Here is a 14,205-nt window from a genome sequence, read left to right as displayed (position 1 = left end):
TGTAGTTTGCCTTTAAATCTTCATCCTAAGCTCAATTATTAATTAAGCTCATTATCTGCCTTGAATCACTTCTGAAAAGAACACTAATGTATTAATGTTTTCATGTGAAATATAGCCTACATAATAATGGTACAAGGTGTAGCTACATGTAACTTCAGGTGACAAAAATAAATAGATAAATAGATAGATAGATAGATAAAAAAAAACCAAACAATAAAAACAGATTTTAAACCAACATTCAGAAACTGTGTGGGAAAAAAATAAGTACACCCTTCCTAGTTCCACAACTGCTAAGAGAGTAATTATCAGCCAGGTGTTACTAAAGAAATGCACAAGATTAGTTAATCAACAAGAAGTGTGACTACCTCTATAAAAGGAGAACGTTTGGGGTTTGGTGTTCTGGAGCACTCAGGTGTGTGTCTGCATCATGCCAAGAAGAAAGGACATCAGACATGACTTCAGAGAGGCAATTGTTGCTGCTCATCAACCTGGAGAGGGTTATAAAGCCGTCTCCAAACAATTCGAAATTCACCATTCTACAGTGAGAAGGACTGTTTACAAATGGAGAGACTTCAAGTCAGTTGCCAATCTTCCCAGAAGAGGGTGTCCCAGTACATTTAGTACAAGGTCAGACTGTTTAGTGCTTAGAGATATAAAGAAAACTCCAAGAGTCATGTGACCTACAGGCCTCTGTAAGCACAGTAAATGTTTATGTTCATAATAGCACAATCAGAAAAAGACAGAACAAGTATGGCTTTCGTGGAAGGGTGGCTAGGAAAAAGCACTTCTCTTCAAAAAGAATATTGCAGCAAGACTTAGGTTTGCAAAATTGCATCTGAAGGAACCACAAAAGTTCTGGAACAATATCCTTTGCACTGATGAGACCAAGGAGGAGATGTTTGGTCATCATGCACAGCACCATAGCATAAGTGCCATAACCAGTGCCATAACACAGCGTATCACCACAACACCTCATACCAACTGTTAAGCATGGTGATGGAGGGGTGATGATTTGGGCTTGTTTCGCCACCACAGCACCTGGGAAGCTTGCAGTCATTGAAACAACGATGAACTCCCCTTTATACCAGAATGTTCTTGAGACAAATGTGAGTCCATCTGTCCAGTAGCTTAAGTGGGGCCGAAATTGGGTCATGCAACAAGACTGTGATCCCAAGCGCACCACCAACCTGAATGGCTAAAGAAGACAAAAATGAAGGTGTTGGAATGGCCAAGTCAAAGTCCAGACCTCAACCCGCTGATATGCTGTGGCGGGATCTTAAGAAAGCAGTGCATAAACACATGCCCTCAAACATCAATGAACTGGAGCAATGTCATAAAGAAGAATGTGTACTTATTTTTTCCTACCTGATTTCTGAATGTTGCTTTACTTTTTGGGAAAACTGAAATTGAAATATTGAAATCTGTTGTGGCTTTTTTGTTGTCACCTGAGGTTATTTGATTATAGAAGTTGGTGAGGACCACACAATTGTTATTTAGGCTCTAATAAATAAAAACATAGAATCGAATGAGGGTGTACTTTCTTTTTCCCATGACCGTACATATTTGCATTTGCTTTACTCTTTAATTAAGTGTGACAATTACATGATGCAATAGTAATTGTACGACTGCAGAACTATTGCATTTAGATTTTGACATGTAACAAATTGCATTTTATTTCAGCAAACAAAAAGCTATGTGATGTGGCAGAGGGTGGGTGATGTAGGTGGTCCATAAGGTCAGACTCGTGAAGGTGGTGTTTGCCGGTATACTGGGATGTGGTACATGATCCAACCAGCAGGGACCAGGAGACCAAGGGCAAAGATGGACATGGTAAACACCGTCTGCTGTGGAGATATAAGTGGGAAGTAAGAGATTAAATACTTTTCACATTTTGCTGGATATTGCATGTACTAAGTTTTGAGTTCCACCCCTCACACACATACAAATACCACGTGAGTCTTTCAACCTTGGTCACAAGATTGAATCGTATATGAGTTTTGATCATCCCATGTTTTTCAGCATTTAGGTCTATGAAGTTATTTGAGATGCATATTAACTGAAAAGTATACCCATAGATAAATATTTCTAGCACACAAATTATGAATGAACTAAAAAGTCTTTTTGCACTGACAACCTGATATAAGTATCAATCAATTTTGAATGCATCAATACCACTATATGTTCATATGTTTTGGGGAAAACTTACAAGCAGAGAAGCTTACTAGTGTTTTCACACCCATTTCACCACTATCAAAGAAAGGCAAGGCACTTTCAAAATTACTACAATCAAGTTTCATTTTCATTTTCATTTCATTTTCATTTTCATTTCATTTTTATTTTTATTTTCATTTTCATTTTCATTTTCATTTTCATTTTCATTTTCATTTTCATTTCATTTTCATTTTCATTTCATTTCATTTCATTTCATTTCATTTTCATTTCATTTCATTTCATTTCATTTCATTTTCAATTCCTAATAGCTTAGACTTCATATCACTTCTTTTATGCTAAATCTTCAAATGAAATTACTACTAAAGCTTTAACCAAATAAAATATTACATTTTTTAAAACTTGGGACTGAGAGGGAAAAAAAATCAAAAGAGATAGTACTGGATAGTGGGAGATCCACTGCTGACTAGTACACAGAAAATAAAGAAACTAAGCTTGAGACTGAAAAACCACCACAAAATATTGTCTAACAAGTATAAAAAATAGAGTTTACATCTTGCGAGCAGAAGCCACAAGTGGTTCCTATGACTGCAGATCAGAGAACTGGATCCCACTGTCAACTCCTTCCTACTTCCAATGTAATCAGTAATTACATTGCATTCATTCTGATCAAACTTTTCCTGCTGCTTGTCTTGCTGTAACATTTTTCATTTTAAAAAAATTTAAGTGTCTTAGGTTTGCAGTGATAAACACAGTGATAAACATTATATGTAGGTGTTAGGTGTGAGGCAGATAGTGGACATTGTTGAGTATTCTCAACAACAGGTAAGGACCTGTCTAATATTATTTATTAATATTATTGTTGCTATAATTAGTAAAATTATTAACGACTGCCAAATAAACAAGACATTATAACATCTGCTAGTGACATACTGAGAGAACTATAGCATATGCATGTCCTGTTGTATTGCTACAGAGGTGGTAAGAAATAAAACTTGCATAAATACATAACAACCAAACAGAATACATACAACACTGAAGGTATACAAGATAAGATAAGATAATCTTTTATTCCTCCGCCAATGGGGAAATTTGCATTGTTACAGCAGCAGATATGAAGATATAAAAAATAAAAAATATATAAGTATAAAAAATACAAAAGAAAGACACACACCAAGAATGCACAAAAACACAAACACACAACAGTATTAAAGTGACCAAACTGCACTGTTCCCATGAGATGGGGGGTTACCATAGATTTATTGTTCCAAGGCTTATATAATATAGCCTAAATAATAAACTCCTATAAATTCCATTAAATAATCCACACTTAGAATAAATGTAAAACCCTAATGGGGTATTTGGCTTGTTTCTTTTGGGGAACTATTAAATGTTCTATATAGAACTACAAGAAGCATTTTCTGGGAAAGAGGGTCCATTAGGAAGTGAAGGATCCTTAACTAACCAAAGAGGTTCCTTGAGAAACCTTTTTTTCGTTTGTTTTTTTTTAAAGAATATTAGGTTATTTAGCCATTATAATACATATACTGCAAATTTCATATTTCTATTGTGAATTTTTTCCAACCAACTAGGAGAAAAAAGATTCTTTAATCTTAATCATACAGAAACATTAAAACACGGCAATGATAATATAAATATTTACCCCAGGTCCGATCTTTTCCTTGGGTGGCTTGCTGTAGATATTTGATCTGTGATCTTGTTTGGCCAGCTTCACTCGCAACACAGCCCTGACTTGTCCTCGTAGGCCTGAAAACATTTCTGATGATAATTCTATGGTGTAATGTGTGCACCCAGTAAAATCCTGAATGATTTATGTGTGTGAACCACAAGAGTGACTTGGAAAATACACATCCTGTTTAGAAACTACAGCAAAATCAGCCTTTATCCTAGCATCAGGGAGGAGTCTTCACTCCTGGGCTGTGGTCATGATCCAAAATTCTGCTTTAACCACTGTCTCAAGAGAATGGCTGCAAATAGATTTTCTCTCATACTCATGTTTTACATAGGAAAAGACATCACATGAATGAATTTACATACGTATGGAGACAGGCTGGGTCACTAAGTGGTCAGCAGATCATGAGGGTTAAACACTAGGGTTAGTCTGAGTTTGCAGAAAAACAAAATACTGCCATCATGTAGCAACAGCTGGATTTTGTGTCCCTCAAGAGGAAGCCAGAAGTCATTAAGTTACCACAACAGATGGCCCTTTAGAAGGGTATATAAACTCTGTGGACACTGCAAACACATAAATAATAACACAATGGTTACTTATGCATTATGGAACAGTTTTCTATAATGCATTATAGAAAGAGATGAAGCATGTTCTCTGACTAAACCATCATTGAGAATAATACATTGAACATTGATTTTAGTCTAGGCCTACTGTGAGCAACACAGTGTTAAACAATTCATTATTTTAAAATTGTCATTTATCACAGGTAAAGCGTAAATGAAAACCTTAACATAGGGAACAAATGGAAATGTGTGGGTTTTTTTTTTTTTGGCTATATCTGGTTATTTACACTTCTTTGCTCACTTGGCTTCAAGCAAATGAGAAAGCAGCCTACAGTCGCCCCCATCTGAGTGACTGTGTTATTGTAACTTCTCCACTTACAGTTTGGGTGAATTCAGGTATACTGGGACATCACGTTAATTGGAACAGTCTTAAAAGGGTCTTTCAAGAAAGTAAAACACACTAGCATTAATCTAATCTACCCTTGCCCTCGTAGAACGTTACTTAGGCCACTAATTAGTGTACAGATATTTTTTTTACTAGTGATAATAAATATTAGTGTACTGTGTTCATATAATTTTAGAGATTCATTTTTATTTTTATCCTGTGTTATGCTGCTACTACAAGAAATGAATTCTAAATTAATTTCCATGTGTTCATATTGAATTTTAGAAAAGATCGATTATGAAATTGGAAAAATTAAAGTATTGAAAATATTGTTTTGTAAACCTTGTTATTGTTGTAAGAAATATATTATAGAATGTTACTCAGGCCAAGATCTTAATATGTAGTCAATTTTACTTAGTCTGGTGTGTTCATATAATATTAAAACATACTGCTGATGAATTTGGAGAATATTTTTTCAACTCATGTCATTGAAATTTGATTTAATGATGGTTTTAAACATGTAATTGAGGGTGAAAGTAAAGGTCTAAACCAGTCAAAGTGTGTGTCCTAAATTTCCAAACAGGCCATTAAAAATGAAATGAAAAAAGTGTAAGCCTGAACATTTAGCTTCACATGTAGATGTAGTCAACACCATGTAATGCATCATGTGTTGAGGTATTTTGTTTTATTAATGGAAAACGCTTGAAATTCAAAAAAATGTCCCAGTAGATATGAATTCACTTCATAGCATGTGCCTGCCATAAATCAACATGTTCTGTTAATTTTTTTTTTTTTTTTTTTTTTTTTGTAATTTAATGGAGGATATGATATGAAGATAATCCTTTTTTAAAGAAGAGAAAAAATAAAGGAAGTCTGTTTTAAGTGTTATATTTCCACGGAATCCCAAATGACTCACTTCTTTCTATATAAATGCACTATGTAGGGTATAAAATAATGGCATCTACACGCTTTCTAGTGCACTATATTATCCAGTAGGGAGCCATTCTGGATTTGGGCTTTTTCATTTTTGTCAATGGGGCGTGAGGGATTGTGCGTTACTGCCGTTGGCCGCTAGGTGGCGACAGAAGCCATATAAAACAGAGCTCCATTGAGAGCTCGGTGGAGTCGCTGAAACGCAGCTCGGTAACGTCATTCGCCACCGCAGGCCACAACAACACAGAGCTGAGCTGAGCTGAGCAGGCGGAGGAAGGTTTGCTATATAAAAAAAAATCACTTCCACATCAACGTGTTTACTTTGGACAGGCGAGCATGTAGGAAAGTCAGGTTTTGAGTAGCCTTGGGAACTGTTTCGAGCGATATCCGGGCCGGAAAGAAGACGCGAAGTATTTTGTGGTTTTGTGTTTTGTTGAAAGGAGGAATCTCTAAACTTAATAAGCGACAGAGAGAGAGAGAGAGAGAGAGAGAGAGGGTGTTGCAGCTCCACAAAGCGTTCAGCTGGAGGAAATGTGATTCAGCAGTGAAAGGTAAAGGTTTCTGCTTCTGCTTCGAGCATGTGCTGAACTTTCAGTCTCAACTCATTCTCTCTGCGGTCCGTGTGAACGCGGGGGAAAATCGCTTTATCGGCGGATTTGGTGCTGGCTTTATTGCACGCAGATATCCTGTAGTGTAGACTGTCATTTTGTCTATGGGTTGCATCTTAAATCATTTGCACTTGAGCGGGTAAATCTCACTCCGAATCAATCGGGTGGAATAGAAAGGAAAGGATTTTGCTTGGCATGGAACATGTAACATGAGCTCGCGCTCGTGCAGACAAAGCCATCCCGTTTACTGTCCTCTATTCTCCTGAGATCCAGCATGCTGTGTGTGCTAATCCTCTAACTGCCAATTATATCGCCTGTTATATATTTATAACTGTCTATCTTTCCAATTTCCGTCTAATAAGACTTCAGAGTGTCCCGAAACCATTGCACTATGTGCAGTTTCAGCGTGCAGCATCCTGTTTCACACACAGGTAGCCAAGCAGGTAGGTCCAGCCCAGGCTGTGTGTGTGTGCGCGCGCGCGCGCGCGTGTGTGTGTACTGGGAACTGAAGCACACAGATCATAGTGGGATGGGTTTTTAGAGCCTGGGAATGTTGCAGTGCACTGACATGAATTAACAGCAAATAAATTTTATTACCCATGTCCCAGAATGGAAAGTAATGCTGCTAGTGTGAAGAGGTCATGAGCATAAAAATAGAGGAGACTGATATGGTGCCACCTTAGAACCTCATGGGAGTCAGCCAAATGCTTGGCGATGGCTCTTCTTGCCTAACCCTGATTACTTCTGCTGGAGGTTCGAGAGGTGGGGGGACTTGTATACCACTCTCCGCACACTAGTTTTTAGCTCTGCCTGCACTGATCTCTCTCTGTCAGACTCTACAGGGACTGCCCTGTTACCACAAAGGCGACCGTGAATCAGGCACGATCTCTCAATTCCTTCAGGCGAGCTCTGCTCCTGAAGTTTACTTGATGTTGAATCTGTCGCTTAAGGCTCCAAGGGCTCGTCTAACAAAACCTCACAATAGCTCCAGCGCTCTTTTGTGCATCTAAATGAACACCCTGTGTGCATGAGGAAATGCAAGTAAGTGTCCTCCAGTTTCATTACTTTTGTAGGTGTCTTATTATTTAAGTTAAGAAACCATCAGGTGTGTCTAGTGTTGTCTTACCAGAGATTCAAGTAGGACGATGAAAGCCGTGTAAATTACAGCCTTCTATGTAATTTCAGTGCTGTATTTCTGACCCATTAATTATCTCTGCTCTAGCGCTTCTGCTTCCTTGGGGAAACCATTTACCTTCATTCATGGTTGGTTTGTAACTTAGAAGGATCGATTTCACCAATAAATGTAGTCCCCAGATTTATTGTTCTGTGTGCTCATGCGGTAGATCAGTATCTGAGTCGCTGCAGTTGTTCACACATTCAAAACGTGAGTTTTCTTGCTTCCTTTAACATTTCTTAATGAGGTTAATAAATGCACCAACTAAATGTAGTGTTAAAATGAAAGGTGCTTTGTCAGATTTTATGCTGTCTCAAGTATTTACCTCTGTCCATTGCTGTATTCAAAACTGGAACTGCATTATCATTAAGATAAAGGAGAATCTTCTCCTCACTCTCCAGTGGTGTGACTGCAATGTCTTGTTAAAGCACTCCATTCTAAACAGGTCCTGATGTTACATTTCCATATCATGATAATTACTTCTTTTATGATTGTTTTGCATAATTGTGATGCATATTCATCAGCCAGATTAGTTAGAGCAACATTGCAATTCACCACGTTTCGAACTTGTGTGCTGAATAGAAAATGAGACACTTCTTCACATTTGTCGAACATAAGGACCTTAGAAAACAGCTCTACTTGTGCTACATGGAATGGGACAGAATTTAAATGGGGAGCATGAACACATCCCAAAATGTCGTCCACCGTAGTGACTGTATTGTGTATGGAACATCGTATATGGAGTAATGATATATTGAAGCATTTGAAAACATCGTATTGTTTGTTGTTTATTAGCAGTATTGCAGTATAATGAATTGTTGGCCCTGGCAAATTATTAATGAGTTATGGCGTTATTGGGTTATTTCTCAGCCATGAACAGAAATGGACCCAGTTTTCCAAAGCTGCCATTTTAAAGGAAAAATCCACCCTGAATGACTTGCTTATTAATTTTTATAATTAACATGTCATGTGATCTACACTGGCATCCAAGATTGATTTTGTAACAATTTTGAGTTTATTTTTCAACTTCTTTCATCAATAGACATGTTGGTATATTTTTACTTTGGTTAATATTTTCCTACATTACCCACAATGCTGATCCACTACCTTCTAATAGTGGTGCCAGTGGGATGCAGCAACACTTTCGTCTTTCAGTCCGTCCTTCAACAGCTTCAGCTAATACTGCTGTTCTCATCAACACTATCATGCTCGTCAGCTTGTAGATCACTCGGCACAGTTGTGTTGTATAGCTGCATTGCATTCTGGAACTTTCTTGCTTTCTCTACTACGTTGCTGTCTCTATTACTTTGTTGGATTTCTCATTCATATGATATTAACTGTCAGTAGAAAATGGTGAGTGAGAAAAGAAGTCTTGTTCTTTTGTTTTTAGGAGCTAACAGTGAAAACTGACCGTTATCCCTTAACGATCTATTAAATGTAATGATTTTTGTGCTGCAGTGCCTTTTGGTGAAACACTGTAGTTAAAACCATAGGTCTTCTCTTCCATGCATATGTAGGTTGTTGATTTATCTAATATTCTTGTGGACAGTGAGTGTAGGCTGTCGCACAGACAGGCTTTGTGCAGAGCTTTAAAACAGCAGTTCAGGAGCAACCGGTACATTTAACCGTACCCTCACAAGTTCACACATATTGAGTGGTCCATGTTTATTGGTCTTAGGTTTTTTTTGCCTGTAAGTAATTGAATGACTATTTAACCTGCTCTGTTTATTAACCATTTACTCAGATTGTCCCACACTGAACATTTTCCTGCCTTTTGAATCTGTGATTCGTCATGCTTTTGTCCCACAGGTTTCAACAGTGTGTGGTTTGTGTAGTTTCCGCTGTCTGACCCTGTGTGGGCTAAACATGAGTGCAGTACACACAGGCTGCCATTGTTTAGCCTTTCTGTCTGAATGAGAAGTGTTGACGTTGCTGTATGTTGTGCTTCAGCCTCAGGGAAACCTATAGCTGCCTGTTACCTATTAGGTGGTATGTGCAGCAGAAACATTTTAAATCTGTCGAGTCAGCAGTCTCTGCTGAGATAAAAACACCGACACAGGCAACAAAAAACCTCGTTAAGTACACTTTTCATAGATTTGTATATTTCATTAACATGCTCTGTCGTAAGTAATTCAATCATTTCCTTTTATGAATGTAAGTTACTGTGATGTTTTGGACTTAAAATGGAAAATAAATAAATATAATATAAATATAATTAGCACTATTACTAGTGTTATCATTATTGGACATGTTTAATGTTTCTGAATTAGGTTTTTGAATTAGTGTACTGAGTAGTAGTTTCAGTACTGCTAGAGTCAGTGAAAACAAATAAAATACTGTGGTATTTTAATTTTCAGTAAGTCATTTGGTTTGGGATGAAGAGAGACCAGGGTGTGTACTTCTACCATCTGTTGGAAGATGCAGTAGTTGATGCCACCGTGTGTGTGTTTGTGCGTGCATGTGCGCGTGTGTGTGAGCAGGCTTGGATCGGGGAGATTGGTGTAAAGCACACCTCAGTGGCCCACATCTGTCATGCAGGTCGAGCAGAGCCACTGATAAACCTTGAGCCAGTTGTTTGTGTGCATGCTCTGACGCTTACTTCAACTTGTTGGCTTGTCTTGGCAGCTCTGTCACGTAACCTGGCAGTGGCATGCTCACACTGATTGGCACGAGATGGGAGCAAGGGAAGCTCATTCCAGTTTCTTGAATTCCTCTTTACGGGACTGCAGAAAGCAGGGCATGTAGATTTCTATTGAGCACCAGTGAATCAGGTCCTACTGCCTTGGATCTACCTCAGAGTGCTTTCACATATGCACATATGCGTTTATTCTGTTTGAATCGAATCCCAGTGCCTTATCTCCCCTTAGTGCAGGTGAGAACACAGTGATCGCACTCAGGTATGGATCAAAAAAAAAAAAAAGATCCGAGAGTTTTTGAGTGAGTTGGACTCAGTCCAGTTCTAAGCGAACTTGGGCGTGGTTTGATTGCAACAAGAGAGCCATTCGACCACCTGCAGGACGTGAACCAAACATGCTGTGTATTTTGGGCAGCTGATGGCATTTTTTGAAGATGTGAATTGCTAAACAGACCCACAAGGCACAGGCCAAGCCAAAGGACGGAGCCGTAGAACTGCAGAAATGTGACACATTCTGGACCTACAAACAAAAAGAGAAAATAAAATCTGGATGCTATACAGAGAATGATTTAATAGTTTATGTGCTATTGAAATGTTCATTATATTGATGTATTTAATGGCAAAACCCCTTTGGTTCAGTCTGATTGGGCATGTGAGAACAGCAGTCACCCTCCAGGGCTGAATGTATTGATCTGCACAAGGCCATTTGATAAAAAGATGGTTTCAGTGAGAAATTGGTTGAACTCTGATTTTACTTGGTGCAAAATCCAATGACTTGGCATATGATCCAATAAAGATGCAAATATAAAGTGGCTTTTGCTTAAGACAGCTTTTTTGCTGACCATCTCTATGGCTAAATGAAATGAAGAATTGCACACATTATTGGTCTTCACTCAGTGTCCAAGTTCAAACAGCCCACCATTCTTGATGAAGGTATTAGCATCACAGTATATTAATAAATCTATCTCTCTCCTCTTCCAGATGAGACCAGCCGTTTGTAGAGTGAGGGATCTCAGCTGGCAGGTCACATTTGTAAATTGGCCACATGGAGCTCACCATCTACCTTAACCTGATTTTACTGATAGAATTTTGCTTTATTGCACCCCATATGCTCACCCTCAGTAGAGAGCAGTATCGCAGTTCTTAGCCACAACAAAGAGCAATATCTGTACTTTGAGCTATTCCTATCCTCAGTGGAGAAAAAGATCAGAATTTCTTATCTTCCATAGGAAGTAGTGTCAACACTTTGAGCAAATGTCCAGTGAAGTATGATATCAGCACTATTTATTTATATCTGTTATTGTATGGCAGCACTATCAGGACGAGTTATGACCTCCTCTTGTTCCGAAAGAAAATGCTAGGACATGAGGAATGTAAGGAAGTAGAATGGAAGGTTAAATATGTGACCATGTTTCTAAGGCTATATGGAGGTCCACCAGGCCACCAGGGTTGATGGGGTTATGGTCACGAGGTGACGACTTTGCTATTGGTACTTGAAAAAGGAACAAGCACATAGTAATACTCTGCTACTTTTGCATGCTTGACTGAACAGAAAGTTTTTCAAACACCTGTGATGAAGTGGGGATTTTTCCATATAAGAACTGATTTATGTTTATGATTGACTTTGATTCATTAGCCTCAGGCTAGCAGTTAAATGACTGAAAGCTAAATGCTTCTTATCATCATAAGTTAATGGACCTTATTGTCCTCACACTGCATCAGATAATTATGTTTAAAACATCACAGCTGTAGATTTGTTATACCAATGTGCAAAAGTGAGTGAAATCTTAGCTTGAAGCTCTACTGTTAGTCACATCCTTACAGTAGCCTTTTTTGTTTTAGCAAGTGTTTCATACTAAATTACTCATGACCTGTTGAGTCAATGGGGAGTCAAAATTCTACATATCTTGTGTAAACAAGGCAGTTTCGGTTTGAATAAGAGATAAGTTGGAATAGTGTGGGGATCTTCATGTGATTGTGACTGTAGTTCAGTTTTTACTCTAACGGAAAAAAATGTTTTTCTGGACCTTGCTGAAAAAACACCTCGTACCAGTCAGGACTGGCTTCACCCATTGTTGTTCTTCAGTCATTTCCAAATGTTTCAATGTTGATTTTATTGAAGAGAAGTTAGTCTGGGGGGTTGGTGATGGTCCATGGGGTCGCTCCCTGACGAGGTTCAGCCAGTCGCCTGTAGCCTGGTTCTGTCCCCTCTCATTAGTATCATATTATCCAGGCTCAGTGGCCATCACAACATGCTTCCCCCCCGAACTTTTAACTTGAATTCAGGTTACAGTAGCTGTTTTTACTGCATAGATTTGTTCCCTTTTGACAAATAATATTGGTCTGTTAAATTGCAGCTTTGCATGTTTTTACTTTTCTGATTGGATCCTTTTATCTCTGTGCTCACGTATTAAGTGCTGACGTTTTCATTTACTGTAGCATGTAGCCATCATGCCAGAGTATTGAGTCGGGTGTATGGGATTTACGTGGTGGATTAGTGCTGAGCAGAGATTGAGCGCTGGGTAAAAGCTTGCGTTTCACTCTACTGAGCAATTGACTGACTGTGCAATGGAAGATTCATCACAGTGCATACACACACACCCACACACACCCACACACACACAAATGCTTATTAGCCTACATGAGAATGGGGAACTAACATAAATACCAGTCTGAGCTAAACCAGATCTCCAGAACACTCAGCACCTGCAGAAGTGGGAGGGGGAATTTGTGTGTTTGTGTGATGTGTCTGTAGTTTTGGTTAATGTAGGCTTATTAACTGTTGTGCATTGTTGTGTGAATATAGAGTATTATTTGAGTGGGCAGGAGCAGCCAGTCTCATTTTGTTCATACATGATGTTCTTTTCGTACATCCAAACACACACGTGTATATCTTAACAATGGTTACATAATTTAAAAATTCACATGGAGTGGAAGTTATGGAATCAAATTATGAAACATGCACTTAAAGTCCAAAAAGATGAGATAAATCTGCCCAGCACAGTCAGTGGTGGACAAATCATAAATAATTAGCTAGCGTACTTGGCAAATAAATGCTTCATTGTGCCCAGTTTCATGTTTTGGTTGCCTGGAAACCTATTTGAAGAGGATAAAAATGGTAGCTACCATAATGTAGTAACATATGGCCAGCTAGTTAGGTAGTTATGTGCATTATTGCAAACCAAGAGAAAAGAATGAGGTATGAATTCCTGGGAGAGGACAACTGCAGCTTGTTCTCATCCTCTCCTGTTAAAGGTTTTCATTTAGCACATTGTGTCTTTGCTTTCAACAAAAAAGTCGCCATGTTGTGGGCAAGCGTTCTGTATTTGACCTGTGGTGTTCTTTCCCTACGTCGTAAGTCCTATACTAAACAATATTATTTGAGCCTGGCTAGGGGTCTTTATTTTCTTAGTGTTTTCACATACCCGTGTGTTCCTGATTCTGAAAAGATCATCTGTCATCCATGCAAGTTAATTAATGAGCATAAAGTCATCAGACAGATGTGTGTAATGCATCAGACAACAGGATTTGGAAAGAATAACTTGCACTATAGTTACAGGAGTGGAGGATGTGCTGCACTGCCATTAAGCACACACATTTTAAACATGTAGATCTGAAACTTTTGTACTGCAAACCTCAATAAGGACTATTTATTTTCATTCTTTTGTCCGCCGCACAACTATGAATAAAAAACTAATAGCCCAGACACGAAATCTGCTTGTACACCACTGCATAATAATCATGCGCTTTGTTTTACCTCCTTATGAAATCAGCATGATTTGAATCAGATTGCTTCTACATTTCTAGTGTTTTAATTACTCCATTTCTCAAAACCATTTAATTATTTGCCACTATCAGTTGAATTGCTTTTTATTTATTTATTGCTTACTGCATCCATGACTTCACTCCTCTCTTAAAAAAATCCTGATGACCTAATCGAGTACTAGATGAGAAGGGAAAATGACCCTTACTCTAACAATTATAGGTTAAACGATGGCTAAATGTTCGTGTTTAATGCTGCATGGTAAAGAAAGAAACACAGCCA

General features: G+C 38.3%; 1 protein-coding gene and 1 long non-coding RNA gene across 6 annotated transcripts in view; one reads left to right on the top strand and one right to left on the bottom strand.

Annotated features, from left to right (window-relative positions):
- Positions 1 to 1,526: 1,526 nt before the first annotated feature.
- Positions 1,527 to 4,100, bottom strand: LOC113538961 (uncharacterized). Its single transcript, XR_003403887.3, has 2 exons — positions 3,833 to 4,100; positions 1,527 to 1,844 (listed from the first exon to the last, which is right to left on the bottom strand). It is a non-coding gene; the product is annotated as an uncharacterized LOC113538961 (long non-coding RNA).
- Positions 4,101 to 5,936: 1,836 nt separating this feature from the next.
- Positions 5,937 to 14,205, top strand: part of LOC113538709 (BTB/POZ domain-containing protein 7) — a 28,532-nt gene continuing 20,263 nt past the window's right edge. For 2 of the 5 annotated variants that reach the window (XM_026933996.3, XM_026933994.3), the window contains exon 1: positions 5,943 to 6,294. The gene's annotated coding sequence lies outside the window, so the exon portion shown is untranslated. The other 3 variants (XM_034307936.2, XM_034307937.2, XM_026933995.3) reach the window with 3 other exon arrangements.

This window comes from Pangasianodon hypophthalmus, chromosome 10 (assembly GCF_027358585.1).
Source record: "Pangasianodon hypophthalmus isolate fPanHyp1 chromosome 10, fPanHyp1.pri, whole genome shotgun sequence".
NCBI classification, from domain to species: Eukaryota; Metazoa; Chordata; class Actinopteri; order Siluriformes; family Pangasiidae; genus Pangasianodon; species Pangasianodon hypophthalmus.
Note: the sequence above shows the minus strand (reverse complement) of the source record. Positions and strands in the feature narration are given on the sequence as shown.